Source organism: Suricata suricatta, chromosome 8, assembly GCF_006229205.1.
Source record: "Suricata suricatta isolate VVHF042 chromosome 8, meerkat_22Aug2017_6uvM2_HiC, whole genome shotgun sequence".
Classification (NCBI taxonomy): domain Eukaryota; kingdom Metazoa; phylum Chordata; class Mammalia; order Carnivora; family Herpestidae; genus Suricata; species Suricata suricatta.
The window spans coordinates 28,300,946-28,316,325 of record NC_043707.1 but is presented as its reverse complement, the minus strand read 5'-3'; the positions used below and the strand labels follow the sequence as shown (position 1 = coordinate 28,316,325).

General features: G+C 47.2%; 1 long non-coding RNA gene across 1 annotated transcript in view; it reads right to left on the bottom strand.

The window, feature by feature from the left end:
• Window positions 1-15,350, bottom strand: part of LOC115300020 — a 30,788-nt gene extending 15,438 nt beyond the window's left edge. The window contains exon 1 of the long non-coding RNA XR_003912466.1: window positions 14,784-15,350. This is a non-coding gene — a long non-coding RNA (uncharacterized LOC115300020). The remainder of the gene's footprint in view (window positions 1-14,783) is intronic.
• Window positions 15,351-15,380: the final 30 nt, after the last annotated feature.

Sequence of the window (15,380 nt, the reverse complement as noted above, 5' to 3'; positions counted from 1 at the left end):
CGGTTTCTCATCCCTTTTTTGCAACCGCTTTGTAAGCGAAATATACTTACATGAAAGTGCTCATATCGTAAGGGAAAAGCCTGTGCTGCCCTCCACTTGATGATCATCCTGACCTCTAACACTACAGTTTTGCCTGCTTTTAGACTTCATGGAGACAGGGCTCAGGTGTTTCCTCTTCTGTGTCTGGTTTCTTCCCCCTCCATTATGTCTGTGAAATTCATCCATGTTGTTCGGTTGTAACGGATTCACCTTCTCTTCTGTGAGCTACTCCACTGAACCATTTACTCATCCATTCTACTGTGGAAGGGCATCTGGCCGGGTCCCAAGGCTTGATTTTAACTAAGAGTGCTGCCTTGAATGTTCTACAGACAGGCCTGACTTGGGATTTTTCAATTTTATGATGGTGTGAGAGCAGTGTGCATTCAGTAGACACGGTACTTGGAATTTAGAATTTGGATCTTTTCCCGGCCAGGCGACATGCAGGATGGTCCCCTCTCGTGGCGGCAACTTCCCATCAGCCATGCAATCAGGAGGGTCAATGACCGATGTAGAGACAACCCCCCAGTGCCCGGAGAGGCACTCTGCTTCTCACGGTCTGTACAGCATTCAGGACATCACGTGGGTCAATGTGTTATTATAAAACAGTCTTTGCCTTAGAGGATTTGTCCGAATATGGGCTAATGTAAGCATTCTGAGCATGTTGAAAGTCGGTGAGGCTAAGCTGTTCGGTGGGTTAGGTATATTACATGCATTTTCCACTCTAAGCGGAAAATGTACGATGGGTTGATTAGGACGTAACCCCATGATAAGTCAAGGAAGAACTTTGCACACGTCTTTTGATGCACAAAAGTCTGCTAAGCATCTCTGATAAATCTTAGCTCAGAGAGGAACCCCATTCGATTTTAGGGCTGCAGAGTACACCAATGTGTGGATGAGCCCTAATTTAGAGACACTGAAATTGCTAAAGGCAAATACTAGAGGCTCAGGCACCTGGGTGGCTCAGTCGGTTCAGCATCCAACTCTTGATTCTGGCTCAGGTCATGATCTCATAATTTGTGAGTCTGAGCCCCACGTTGGGCTCTGTGCTGACAGTGCAGAACCTACTTAGGATTCTCTCTCTCCCTCTCTCTCCCTCTCTGTCCCTCCCTTGCACTCTCTCTCTCTCTTTCTTTCACTCAAAAATAAACAAACATAAAAAAATAATACTAGAGGCAGAATTATTGTGTCTTAAGGTTCTGCAGGAGACTTATTACGTCACTAAAATACAATTTAAAATGACTCTGCTAATTTAATCCTTTCTCCCAAAGGTTCTCAATAGAGGCATGCTTAGTATTTGAGCTGGTCCAAAGAATCAGATTCACTATGGGCGCCTGGGTGGCTCAGTCAGTTAAGCATCTGACTTCTTGGTTTTGGCTCAGGTCATGATCTTATGGCTCCTGAGTTCGAGTCCTATATCAGGCTCCATGCTGGCAACGCAGAGCCTGCTTGGGATTCTCTCTGGCCCTCCCCTGTTTATGCTCTCTCTCTTTCTCTCTCTCTCAAAATAAATAAACTTTAAATAAAAGCTCTAAATGTCAACTGCACTCCCCTGTCATTCAGTGATTAGAAAAAAAAAAAAGGAAAAAAAGTGTCCACGTTTTCCCCCAGCTGGGATGAGCAGAACTTCCCTATTGTGGACTGTTGTTTGACCAAGGCAAGAACTGCCTCATCAGTGCCCTTGATTCCTTTCCTCTGTTGGAATACCTCCAGTGGTGGGGATCTCACTACCTCACGTGGCAGTGCCTCCATTTTTCAGACAAGCTTTTGTCACTATCCAGTCACCCCTGTCTTGTACCTTTCAGCTATTGCCCAAGTCCAGTCCTCCCAGCAAGCCTCTCTGCAGCCTCAGGAGTGTTCCCTTCTGGCTAAAACTCCCCAGGACTTCTTCGTTTTACATACAGAATGTGATCAGACCTCTCAGCATACTGGGAATGGGTGGCATTTTATTTCTCTACCTCTAAAACTACAGTGCTCAGAGCTGATACGCCTCCCAGACCAGTCAGAAGCATGCACTTTCCTTGATCTGGCCCTTATTTAGTCAAACTTTTGTGGTTTCTAACAATGGAAACCAACTCAACCTGGCTTAAGAAAACACAAAGCAGGGGCGCCTGGGTGGCTCAGTCAGTTAAGCCTCCGACTTCGGCTCAGGTCAGATTTCACATTCGTGGGTTCGAGCCCCGCGTCAGGCTCTGTGCTGACAGCTAGCTCAGAGCCTGAAGCCTGCTTCCAGTTCTGTGTCTCCCCTCTCTGCTCCTCCCCCTCTCATGCTCTGTCTCTCTCTGTATCAAAAATAAATAAAACATTAAAAAAAAAAAGAAAACACAAAGCAAAACAAACATCAAATCCAGTGGCTCACAAGGCAGTTCTAGCTTAGCAACCCCAGGAAGGGAGGCTTTGCCTCCCTGCATATGGGCATCGATGGTGAGGAAGGCTACTGATTGGCCTGCCGGGTCACGTGAATGCCACCTAGATGGATCACTGTCCCCAGGAGTCTGGGTGCCATGCTTGTCCAGGCCTAGATGCTGTGTCCTTTCTCACTTAACGGTGGTAAATAGGAGAGGGCACGAGGAATTGTGACTCCGATGGGGTAACATCGGTGGGTATCTGTTACATTACCCTAAAAATGGGTGACTTTGGGGCACCCGGGTGGCTCAGTCGGTTGAGCATCCGACTTCGGCTCAGGCCATGATCTCACGATTCGTGGGTTTGAGCCCCGCGTCAGGCTCGGTGCTGACAGCTCAGAGCCTGGAGCTGCTTCGGATTCTGTTTTCTCTGACCTTCTCCCACTCGTGCTCTGTCTCTCTTTCAAGAATAAATAAACATTAAAAAAAAAAAGATGGGTAACTTTTGCTTTCAGGGATGCAGAGCTCACTGCATCTCAGAACAACTTTCACAGGCGAGTACAAATTCCACATCAGCACAGTCTATTTTTATTTTTATTTTTAAAAATTTGTTTTAGGGGCGCCTGGGTGGCTCACTTGGTTGAGCGTCAGGCTTCAGCTCAGGTCACGATCTTGCAGTTTGTGGGTTCGAGCCCCGCATCAGCCTCTGTGCTGACAGCTAGCTCAGAGCCTGGAGCCTCCTTCAGATTCTGTCTCCCTCTCTCTCTGACCCTCCCCTGCTCATGCTGTTTCTCTCTCTCTCAAAAATAAATAACCCGGGGCGCCTGGGTGGCTCAGTCGGTTAAGCCTCCGACTTCAGCTCAGGTCAGATCTCACATTCGTGGGTTCGAGCCCCATGTCAGGCTCTGTGCTGACAGCTAGCTCAGAGCCTGGAGCCTGCTTCCGGTTCCGTGTCTCCTTCTCTTTCTGCCCCTCCCCCTCTCATGCTCTGTCTCTCTTTGTATCAAAAATAAATGAAACATTAAAAAAAATTTTTTTCAAAAATAAGTAAGACATTAAAAATGTTTTTTTAATTTGTTTTAATGTTTATTTTTTAAGGAGAGATAGAGCATGAGCTGGGGAGGGTCAGAGAGAGAGGGAGACACAGAATCCAAAGCAGGTTCCAGGCTCTGAGCTGTCAGCACAGAGCCCAATACGGGCTCTGATTCACAAGCCGTGAGATCATGACCTGAACAGAAGTTGGATGTCCAAGTGACTGAGCCACCCAGGCGCCCCCACATCAGCATAGTTTAAAGTCAATCTCACTTACCTCGAAGTAATGCTACTAGCTTTTAAAAAAGAAATCCATGTATTCAGCAAGCATGAGCTGCATACCCATTTGCCTGCACTAGGGCAGGTGGATAGAAGGGAACTGCATGTGGTCCTTGGACTGGACGACCATGACAGACATGACAATAGACTGTGCTGAGGAAATCAGTGCTGTGAGAGGCCCCCTGGAGGAGGCGGCATTCACAGTGAGCATAGAAAAGGAGTAGGTGGGCATGTGGGAGCACTGGGGACCAAGAGGGAGGGGCATTCTGGGACAAGGGAAGGGTATAGGCAAAGGCACAGAGGTGAACAAGGACTTGAGAGTGTCCGGGACAGTCTGGGACAGGGGCTGGTCAGGTAGGCAGCAGCCTACTGTGACCTCCAATCTACCTCCCACCAAGTGTAGTGATACCTTTGGCCCCAGGGTTGCCAAATTCCCTGGATTTTATGACCCCATAAAAGTCATAGTTCCCATCCAGATACTGTGCCTTGGGGACTCAGGAAGTTCAGTGTCTCCCCCACCAAATGCCCCTGAGGTCTCCCAGGGAGGGGCTCCAATTAGCAATAATCAAGCCTCAAGGAGGGGTTCCATCTCAAGGGGCCTGTCACCACTTGTGTGACTTGCTCCTTCAGATAATCTTGTCCCTCTCCCTATTTTTTCCAGCTTTCTGATCCTCTTCATCCCCCCCGCAAATGTGGACCTCCCTAAGCCTTCTACCCAAGGCTTAAGCTGTGAGAGCAGGATTCCAGCGCAAGAAAGACAAACCGGAAGTGGGTATGGAGGGTCTCTTCCTGGAATGGACTCTCACCCCTCACCCTGGCCCCTGAACACCCTTCAAACCCTCTCTTCCCTTTGGTCTCAGTTCTTTGCTAGAAAAACAAATGCAGAGAGCTACCTGGGTGGCTCAGTTGGTGAAGCGTCCGACTCTTGATTTTGGCTCAGAGATCGCACCGTTTGTGAGTTTGAGCCCCGCATCAGGCTCTGCGCGGACGGCAGGGAGCCTGCTTGAGATTCTCTATCTCTCCCTCTCTCTCACCCTCCCCTGCCTGTGTTCTCTCTCCCAAGACTAAATAAAAACTTTTTTTTTAATTATAAGCAAATATTTATTTATTTATTTTTAATTTTTTAATGTTTTATTTATTCTTAATACAAAGAGAGACATCACGAGAGGAGGTGGGGCAGAGAGAGGAGACACAGAACCGGAAGCAGGCTCCAGGCTCCGAGCTAGCTGTCAGCACAGAGCCTGACGCGGGGCTTGAACCCACGAATGTGAGATCTGACCTGAGCCGAAGTCGGAGGCTTAACCGACTGAGCCACCCAGGTGCCCCTAAATAAAAACATTTTAATTTGTTTATTTTTGAGAGAGAGAGAGAGAGAGAGAGAGAGAGAGAGAGAGAGAGAGACGGAGCACAGGCAGGGGAGGGTCAGAGAGAGAGGGAGACCCAGAATCTGAAGCAGTCCCAGGAACGAGCTCTCCCTCCAGCCTGGTGTCCTTGGGAAGCTAGCAGGGGGAGTTTCACCGTAGCACCGTGGTGGTCTGGAATTCTGCCAGAGGTTCACAGACTCCCACTAAGGCTCCATTATACTCCCTCTTACTACCCAGGAGCCTGGTCCTCAGATGGCTGTAGTTGGTCTCAGCATCACACCCTTCCTGTGCCCAGAGAGCCTGCAGAGAAAGGGCGAGATTAGCCCTGCCCTCCAGGCACTCGCTGTTTGGCAGGTCAAACAGAAATCTCTAGGCTCTTGATGAAAGGTGTTCCCAGTGTTGAAGGACAGCCGTTGCCCTGGGGAAGGGGAATTTGGTGGCCTGGAATCCAGGGCTTGGGGGAGACCAACTTCCCTGTAGACTCATGGATGAATTTTGATTCTTGTCCGATGGTGAACGTAACATTTACTTTCATTAATGTCTTACACAGGTGAACACGGGCACGTGTGTATGTACACTTTCATATCAGAAGAGTAGGCACGTCAAGAAAGGGGAGTAGAGAAGCCAGGCTTTTTAGGGGAGATGACATCAGAGATTGGTCTTGAAGGAGAGGCCGTTGGGAAAGCGGTGGGGGTAACAGAGGGCTGGCTAGGAAGAGGGGGTATGGCACGGGCACAGGCACACAGGCTTGGGGAACACGACATGTAGGGGGAATCACGAGGTGTGTGAGGCTGTAATGGAGGGCCCTTCAGGGAGAGTCTGAGGGTCAGGAAAGGCCTGAGTACAGGATAGGGGGCGGGGATGAAGAAAGCAAGCCAGAGCTTTAAGGGGCAGAAGAAGCCACAGGGGTCCTGGTCATGACTCTTGCTCTAGGTGTTCCTGATCCTTCTCAACTCTGAGCCACACCCTCCACAGGCAAACAGGTGGGGCCTAATACAGAACTCTGGGGCACCCCCTAGGTCCTCTCGGCAGACTGGCCCATTCATCCAGCACTTGTGGGTCCAAATCCACAGAGTGGAATCTAGGCCAACCCACAGGCCTCCCACTTGACCTCATCAAGGTGCTCAAGGCCGTGGACCAGGGCTGTGGAATGTCTGTGCTCCACACCCTGGGATGAGTCTGACTTGAGTCTGCCAAGCTCGTGGGGTCTTGGTGAGCTCCTCCTTCCTTTCTAAGGCCAAACTGTCCAATTCAAGAGCTCCAAGCTACCTGTGGCTATTTAAATTCCGGTGTCAATTAACTAAAGCTAAATGAAAATTAGGGGCCCCTGGGTGGCTCAGTCAGTTGAGCATCTGACTCACGGTTTCAGCTCAGGTCATGAACTCACAGTTCATGACATCAAGCCCCAAGCTGGGCTCTGCGCTGACAGCATGGAGCCCACTTAGGATTCTCTCTCCCCTTCTCTCTATGGCCTTTTCCACACACACTCTCTCTCTCTCTCAAAATAAATACATAAACAACATAATAAAAGATATTAAACCACCTCACACAAATCACAGCAGTCAGAATGGCTAACATTAACAACTCAGGCAACAACAGATGTTGGCGAGGATGAGGAAAAAGAGGATCTCTTTTGCACAGCTGGTGGGAATGCAAACTGGTGCACCATTCCGGAAAGCAGTACGGAGGTTCCTCAAAAAGTTAAAAACAGAACTACCCTATGACCCAGCAATTGCACTACTAGGTTTACCCAAGGGACACAGGTGTGCTAATTTGAAGGGGCACATACACCCCAACATTTATGGCAGCACCATCGACTATAGTCAAAGTATGGAAAGAGCCCAGAAATCCATCAACGGACGAATGGATAAAGAGGTGGTACAGATATACAATGGAGTATTACTCGGCAATCAAAAAGAATGAAATCTTGCCATTTGCAACAACGTGGATGGAACTAGAGTGCATTATGTGTGCTAAGTGAAATTAGTCAGATAAAGACAAATATCCTATGACTTCACGCATATGTGGGATTTAAGATACAAAACAGATGAACATAAGGGAAGGAAAACAAAAATAACATAAAAACAGGGAGGGGGACAAAACCTAAAAGACTCTTAAATATAGAGAACAAACTGAGGGTCGCTGGAGGGGCTGTGGGTGGGGGGATGGGCTAACTGAGCAACACGCCTTAGGAGGACGCTTGGTGAGATGAGCACTGGGTGTTACATGTAGGCGATGAATCACTGGATTCTACTCTGAAATCATTATTGCACTATACGCTAACTTGGATGTAAACTTTTTTTAAAAATTAAAAAAGAAAAACATAAAATTAAATGAAAATTAAAAATCTGTTCCACAGCCACATCAGCTTCCTTTCCAGTGCTCAGCAGTCACAGACCTCTTCAGGTGTTCGTGGTTTTGCATACTATAATAACCTGAAATTTTTCTCCTCACAAACACCTTAAAATGGTCAATGACACAGAACAGAAATGGTCTCAAATGCACAGCTGAGTTCACACAAAAGAAAGAGACATCCTCAGATGCCAGAAACAAGAGGGCACTGTCCCCCGCAGATGACAGCTAATGAGCTCACCAGGCTTCTGTCCCTGGGTGTTGAAGGGGTGAGCAGCGGGGGCTTATACCCTTGTGGGGACGTGAGTCAGCCTTGGGGCACACCCAGGGCCAGAGTCGGACCTGAGAACTCTGAAAAGTGAAAGGGAGAACTTGGGGAAACGGGCCCATCTACTGGGAGGTGGGTGACAAGAAGGCTTGTCTGTTTCAGCCAGAGTCCCAAATGCCCAGCCCAGCATCACGTGGTTTACTGGGCTGGGAAGGACCAGAAACTCTCAAGCCAAGTGCCAAAGTAAAGACTGAGCCTGGTCTGGTGATACTCCTGGGGCATAAGCAAAGGGAAAAATCTCTGAAGCCATACTCCAGTTTAGCCAGGCTGCAATGGATTTTATTGGAGGAAAGGATCATTAAGAACCAGCCACTCTAAGGATGAGCTCACACTGAGAAATGTCAAAATCCCGGGGGAGACAATTCACTAGGATTGAAACTCAGAGGGCACAACAAACAGAAGATGAGAGGCCCAAGATCTCCATAATACACAATGATCTGAGAGACAGCAAATGAGTCTTAAAAATGAATAGAGGGGTGCCCTGTGGCTGTCAGAAGAGCATGCAACTCTTGACCTCAGGGTCATGAGTTTGAGCCCCACATTGGGTGTGTAGATTAAATAAATAAAACTTTTTTTTAATGTTTTATTTATTTTTGATACAGAGAGAGACAGAGCATGAGAGGAGGAGGGGCAAAGAGAGAAGGAGACACAGAATTGGAAGCAGGCTCCAGGCTCTGAGCTAGCTGTCAGCACAGAGCCTGACGTGGCGCTTGAACCCACGAACGTGAGATCTGACCTGAGCCGAAGCCGGAGGCTTAACCGACTGAGCCACCCAGGCGCCCCTAAACAAATAAAACTTTTTAAAATAATGAATGTAAAAGGTGTTGGCCTTTGGAGGGAAAAAGAGACTGGGAATGAGCATGAGGAAGACTTCCCAGGATTCTAGAATGTTCTGAGTTCTGACCCTAGTGCTAGTTCCGAGGCTTGGTTCACTTTTGGAAATTTAGGGAGGTGTGCACCTATGATTTGTACACTTCCCCGATGTATGCTGTAATTCAATTAAAATGATTTAACAAATGACTACAAGGGGAAATGTTAGGAATCAGAACTCTAAAGAATGAGACATCATGGCGGGGAGGCTGGTGTGGAGACGAATCAAGTAAAACTTGTAAAACCTGTGCTTAGAAAGATTAAGTCTTCATTTAGAAAACATCATGGTGAACATCCATAACAAAAGCAAAAAGGAAAAAAAAAGAGTTTAAAACTAGGGGAGGGGCGGGGGCGCCAGGGTGGCCCAGTCAGTTAAGCAACTGGCTTCGGCTCAGGTCATGATCTCACGGTTCGTGGGTTCGAGCCCTGCATCGGGCTCTGTGCTGACAGCTCAGAGCCTGGAGCCTGCTTCACATTCTGTGTCCCCCCCTCTCTCTGACCCTCCCCTGCTCGAGCTGCCTCTCTCTGTCTCTAAAAAAATAAAAAAAAACCTACCACTGGGGAAAAATACTGATTATCTGACCATAATAAGACTGATGGCAAAGGGGCACCCAGCTGCTTCAGGCAGTAGAGCATGTGACTCTTGATCTCGGGGTTGTGAGTTCGGGCCCCACATTGGGCACAGAGCTAACTTAAAACATAAAAAAACAAGAAGGATTTCAAGGTCCTCATTTTGTTTGGGATTAATTTTCAGCTTCATTGAATCATAAATGGACAACATCTAAAATATTTGAAATAGGATTATTATTATAAGAAAGGTTGGGGGAAAGAATAAAAGATACTGACCAATTTCATATGATGACACAAATAATTCAAATAGGTCAGTAGTCACAATATGTGAAAATAGACTAACTTGCCAAGTAAAAGATTATATGATTATATGTTATTAATAATATTTAACCAGATGCTATTTACAAGAGGCTCACCTAAAAACATAAAGATTCAGAAAGGCTAAATGGAAGAAGACAATGGAAAAACATGTGAGGCAAGACGTGTGGGTGGCTTAGTCTGGTAAGCATCTATCTCTTGATTTCGACTCAGATCATGATCCCAGGGTCATGGGATTGAGCCTTGTGTCGGGGCTCCACACTGAGCATGGAGCCTGCTTAAGATTCTTCTCTCCCTTTGCCCCTCTCCCTTGCTCAGTTTCTCTCTCTCACTCTTTCCCTCTCTCTCAAATAAAATATAAATGAATAAAACCATGAGGCAAAAGAAAACTGGTATGCACGTGTGTCCCACACATTAGTATGGCCCTATTCAAGCAGACTTTAAGGCAAAAACAGTACAAAACAGTAGTAGGAATAAAGAGGCTTACTACATAATGTTCAAAAGGATAGGCTGACCAAGATAAAAGAATTTAAACCTGTAGGCACATAACAACAGTCTCCAAATACAAAATGCAAACATTTACAGAATTATAAAATCACACTGACAAATCCACAATCATGGTGAAAGATATTAAAATACCTCTTCTGGGGCACCTGGGTGGCTCAGTCAGTTAAGTGTCTGGCTTCGGCTCAGGTCATGATCTCACAATTCGTGGGTTTGAGCCCCGCTTCGGGCTCTGTGCTGACAGCTAGCTCAGAGCCTGGAGCCTCCTTCAGATTGTGTACCTCCCTCTCTCTGTGACCCTCCACTGCTGGCGCTGTCTCTCTCTGTCTCTCAAAAAAAAAAAACCCCAAAAAACAAAAAACAAAAAAAACCTCTCCCACCAGTTGAGAACTAGATCAAGCAGGCAAAAATTAGTGTGGACATACAAGATTTAAACCACCCTCACAGGGGCACCCGGCTCGCTCTGTCAGAAGAGTGTGTGACTCTTGATCTTGGGGTTGTGGGTTCGAGCCCCATGTTGGGTGTACAGATTATTAGAAAAATAAAAAATCTAAAAAGAATAAAAATAAACTACCCTCATAAAACTCCATATGAGAAATTAGAGAATACACATGAACTGTTTTCAAAAAATGACCACATGCGAAGTCACAAACAAGCCTTAATACCAAAAAAATACTATTGTGCCCAGCATATTCTTTAACCACAATACAACACAGTGAGAAGTCAGCAAGAGAAAAACCTAAGCAAATCCTCATGCATTCAAAACTTGAAAATACCCTTCTAAGTACTGACTAGTCAAAGAAGAAATGAAAACACCCTACTTTAAAACTGGGAGGAAGTGGCTATAGGACTACTTCGGCCAAAATTTATAGCCTTAAGGGGCACCTTGGTGGCTCAGTTGAGTGTCCAACTCTTGATTTCCACTCAGGTCATGATCTTGAAGTCGTGAGAAGGAGCTCCGGAGCTCCGAGTCAGGCTCTGTGGTCAGTATGAAGCCTGCTTGGAATTCTCTCTCCCCCTCTCTCTGCCCCTTCCCCACTTGTGCTGAATCTCTCAAAATAAATAAACTTAAAAAAAAAAAAAAAAGACTTTAGCAAGCAAAACAAACTCTCTGATCTCAGGACAGGCAGACCTTAAATAAAATAACAGATAATACCTCAGGAGAGAGAAGAACCAGAGGGACAAAGGGGGGGGGGCGGAGGGAAAACTGGGGGTTGCTGCTATTTCAGATAGAGCTGTTAGGGAGGGCTTCTCGGAGCAGAAGCCTAAAGGAAGCGAAGGTGGGTGCCACGTGGGCATCAGTGGGCAGCAGGTGCAAAGGCTCGGAGGCTGGGGCATCAGACACGCAGAGCAAAGAAGCCAGGGGACTGGGCCGAGAGCCACGGGAGGGGCGGGAGGGGTGGAAGGTGAGCAGACCACAGTAAAAGGCTCTGGTTCCTACTGGAGGGTAGGAGGGTCCCAGCAGAGACTGTGGCATGCCTTGATTTTGCTTTTTTGAAGAAAACAGCATGACTGCTCCATGGAGACTAGACCAAAGGAGACAGAGGTGAAGCATCCTTCTTAGCCAAACATTCCCACCTCTTCCCTAATATATTTGAGATCTTGGGGCGCCTGGGTGGCTCAGTCGGTTGAGCCTCTGGCTTTGGCTCAGGTCAGATCTCACGTTTGTGGGTTCGAGCCCTGCGTCAGGCTCTGTGCTGACGGCTAGCTCAGAGCCTGGAGCCTGCTTTCGATTCTGTATCTCCTTCTCTCTCTGCCCCTCTCCCTCTTATGCTCTGTCTCTCTCTGTATCAAAAATAAATAAAACATTAAAAAATTTAAAAATAATATGTTTGAGATCTTTTTAAAGTTTTTTTGAGATATTTTGCAAAGTCTACACATTTTATTTTTTATGTTGTACATTTTTTTTAATGTTTGTTTATTTGAGAGAGAGAGAGAGACCGAGCACAGAGTGCAGAGGGGGAGGGGCAGAGAGGGAGACACAGAATCTGTAGCAGGCTCCGGGCTCTCAGCTGTCAGCACAGAGCCCGACGAGAGGCTTGAACTCATGAGCCTCGAGATCATGACCTGAGCCAAAGTCAGACAATCAACCGACCATGCCATCCAGGTGTTCCTTCTCCCCTCTTTTTTTTTTTTCTAATTCTTTAACATTTATTTAATTTTGAGAGACAGAGAGACAGAGCATGAACAGGGGAGAGGGGCAGAGAGATAGGGAGACGCAGAATCCAAAGCAGGTTCCAGGCTCTGAGCTGTCAGTACAGAGCCCGATGTGGGGCTCAAACTCATGGACCACGAGATCATCACCTGAGCAGAAGTCAGATGCTTAACTGACTGAGCCACCGAGGTGCTCTGCCTCCCCCCTTTTTTTAATGTTTATTTATTTGTGAGAGAGAGAGCACAGGCAGGGGAGAGAGAGAGAGAAACAGAATCTGAAGGAGGCTCCAGGCTCTGAGCAGTCAGCACAGACCCTGATGTGGGGCTCGAACTCTCCGAACGGTGAGATCACGACCTGAGCTGAAAGTCAGACTGAGCCACCCAGCTGCTCCTTTAATTTTTTTTAATGTTATTTATTCGAGAGAGAGAGAGAGAGAGCACAGCTCGTGAGCGGGGAAAGGGTACAGAGAGAGGGAAAGTGCACGTTTTTAGTGCTAGTGAGCTTCAGTTCTGCTTACAAAAAAAGCATATTCAGTACTTCCTTTTCTTCTTTATTTTCATCATGTATAGACGGGAGAATTGCAAGAGTCAATTTCAATTTTTCTCATCCTCATACTCACTTGTACGGAAAGTCTCTGACCTAGAGTAACACGCTGGTTAACAGAAGCTTTGCGACTCCTCAACACAGATGCTCGCTGAGATCACACAGGAGCGGACTGTACAGATTTGTTGAGTTATCAGTACGCCTTTTCACAGAAATTGACTATTTAAATCACTGACCTTAATCTCAACCTAAAAATTACTCACACTCAGATTATTTTACATAAGTGAACAATATCACACCAACAGAACACCAACATTTCAGAACTTAAAAACAGCTGCGTACTGGGGCGCCTGGGCGGCTCAGTCAATGGAGCATCTGACTACGGCTCAGGTCACCATTTCATGGTTTGAGGGTTCAAGCCCCCCTCTGGGCTCTGTGCTGACAGCTCAGAGCCTGGAGCCTGCTTTGGATTCTGTGTCTCCCTCTTTCTCTGCCCCTTCCCCACTTGTGCTCTGTCTCTCAAAAATAAATAAAAAGCGTTATTAAAAAAAAGCTAAGGAGCGCCTGGATGGCTCAGTCAGTTGGGCGTCCAGCTTTGGCTCAGGTCATGATCTCACGGTTCGTGGGTTCGAGCCCTGCGTTGGGCTCTGTGCTGACAGCTAGCTCAGAGCCTGGAGCCTGCTTCGGATTCTGTGTCTCCCTCTCTCTCTGACCCTCCCCTGCTCACGCTGTCTCTGTCTCTCAAAAATAAATAAAAAACATCAAAGAAAAAAGCTAAAAAAAAAATAGCTGAGTACTGCAAACTGCTATCACAATGACTATTATTCCTGTTTTACAAAGAACTGACAGTTGACACAATTTGCTTGGAGTCACAAGCTAGTACTAAGTGACTTGGCCAGGATTAAACACAATCAGTATGAAATGCAATGCACAGGCCTGACCACTACATAAAAGGTTCCCAGAGAAAGTGGCGTCTAACTTGGGCCTTAGGGGGACCCAGCCCCAACCCCCAAGACCTACAGAACTGGTAAAGACTGGGGTGTCCACTCTGTTGAAGGAGTTAGGGAGCAAACAAGGAGCAAAGCTCATGAGGACAAACTCAGGAGAGGTTGGGCATCTAACTTTGCCAGGGAGGCATTCGCCAAGGGTATGGAACTTTCTAGGGTTGGGGTCAATCTCTAGATCCCGCGTGGGAGGCAGGCTTTGTGCTGGAGAACCAAAAAGAAGGGAAAGAGTTTTGGCTAGTCGGATGCTGGCTGGGTAGAGGAAGGAGGATTAAGTCTGGAGTAAGGGGGTGATCCACTGACGGTCCTAGTACTGGGAAGAGCCCTGCAGCTATCGGCCCTTCTAGAAGTCTTCCCTCTTTTTACTTCATTAATGATAAATTACACCCTTCTCCCTCAGGTAGGGCCCTGTGGGAGATGGCAGATAACTCTCAATATGGATTCCTGTCCCCCAGGATCTCACCTTGGGGTGACTTGGAACTGGGAGACTTTGTAATAAAAAAAAAAGTAAGGCCATTCAAGAATAAATATCAAAGTCTTAATAAAAACTGGAAGAAAATAAGTAAGATTAAATAATAAGGTTTTCATTTAGTCAAGTGCATTTATGTACGTTTTAGAGTAATGGAGTTAATGAGGCAGAGAGGTGGAGGGAGGGTCCAAGTTCAAAGTGGACAGAAGAAACCAAATAGCCACAATGATACCAGACACACAGGAGACAGGTGCTCAAAACAGATTATCGTGCACCAGGAATTTTACCAACATTCCTTCATCTAATCTTTACAACATTAAGTGGGTGACATCCTTCCCTTTTATAGATGATACAATTGTGACACAAAAGAGGTTAAGTAACTTGCTAGAAGTTACACAGCTAGTAAGAGGTGGAGCCCAAGTTACTTGGGGTCTCTCTGATAGCAAAGTGACTTTATCACTTGTAAATAAGAGGCGAAAGCAAACAATGACTTCATAGTTGTTCTGTCAATCTCAGCACTGGGATAAAGTAGCAAAAATTGCTTAAATATAAAAGTACTGGGCATACATTGCAAAAATTCTGAGGTTCTTTTAAATTGTGTCTCGATCACAAACCTGAGAAACTGCCACTGTAGTCAGTTCTCATTGCGTATCCAAGCTTTGCTAGAGCTAGATGAAATTCAAGTCCGTGTTGAATTCTTTCCCAGCGCAGTGACCTCTGCAAAAGCGAGGTGCGCCGACTCTTGCTGGTTCAGCAGCCTACACTCTCCTCTCCACACTCCCGCCCTCCAAAAACACCGAAGCCGGGTGTAGACAGACCCCAGAAGTCAGGATTCCTAACTGCACTCCCATCGCCGCCTCGCACGCTCGGATCCTGACCCCCAATCTCACTTCTTCCGGGCCGTTCGTCCCAGTGCATTTTCAGCCAGTGCCCAGCTGTGAGGGTCCTCCCCGAAAGAGGTGGCCCTTATTTTGGTGTGGGTGTCCGAGTGGGGCCAAGAGGACCACGCCTCCGGCGGGGAAGGGGGAGGGGGGAACTGCCTGGTCTGGAGGACGAAAAGCTAAGCGACAGCAGGCAGTACAGCGGGCCGGGCGCAGCGTTCCAGATCAACCCTCGAACAGGCGGTCGGAGCGAGCGGAGCCCGCCACCCGAGCTTCCCGAGGGCGGGCCCGGCCGGCGCCCCCGGGCGGGGCGGGGCGGGGGCTGCGGGT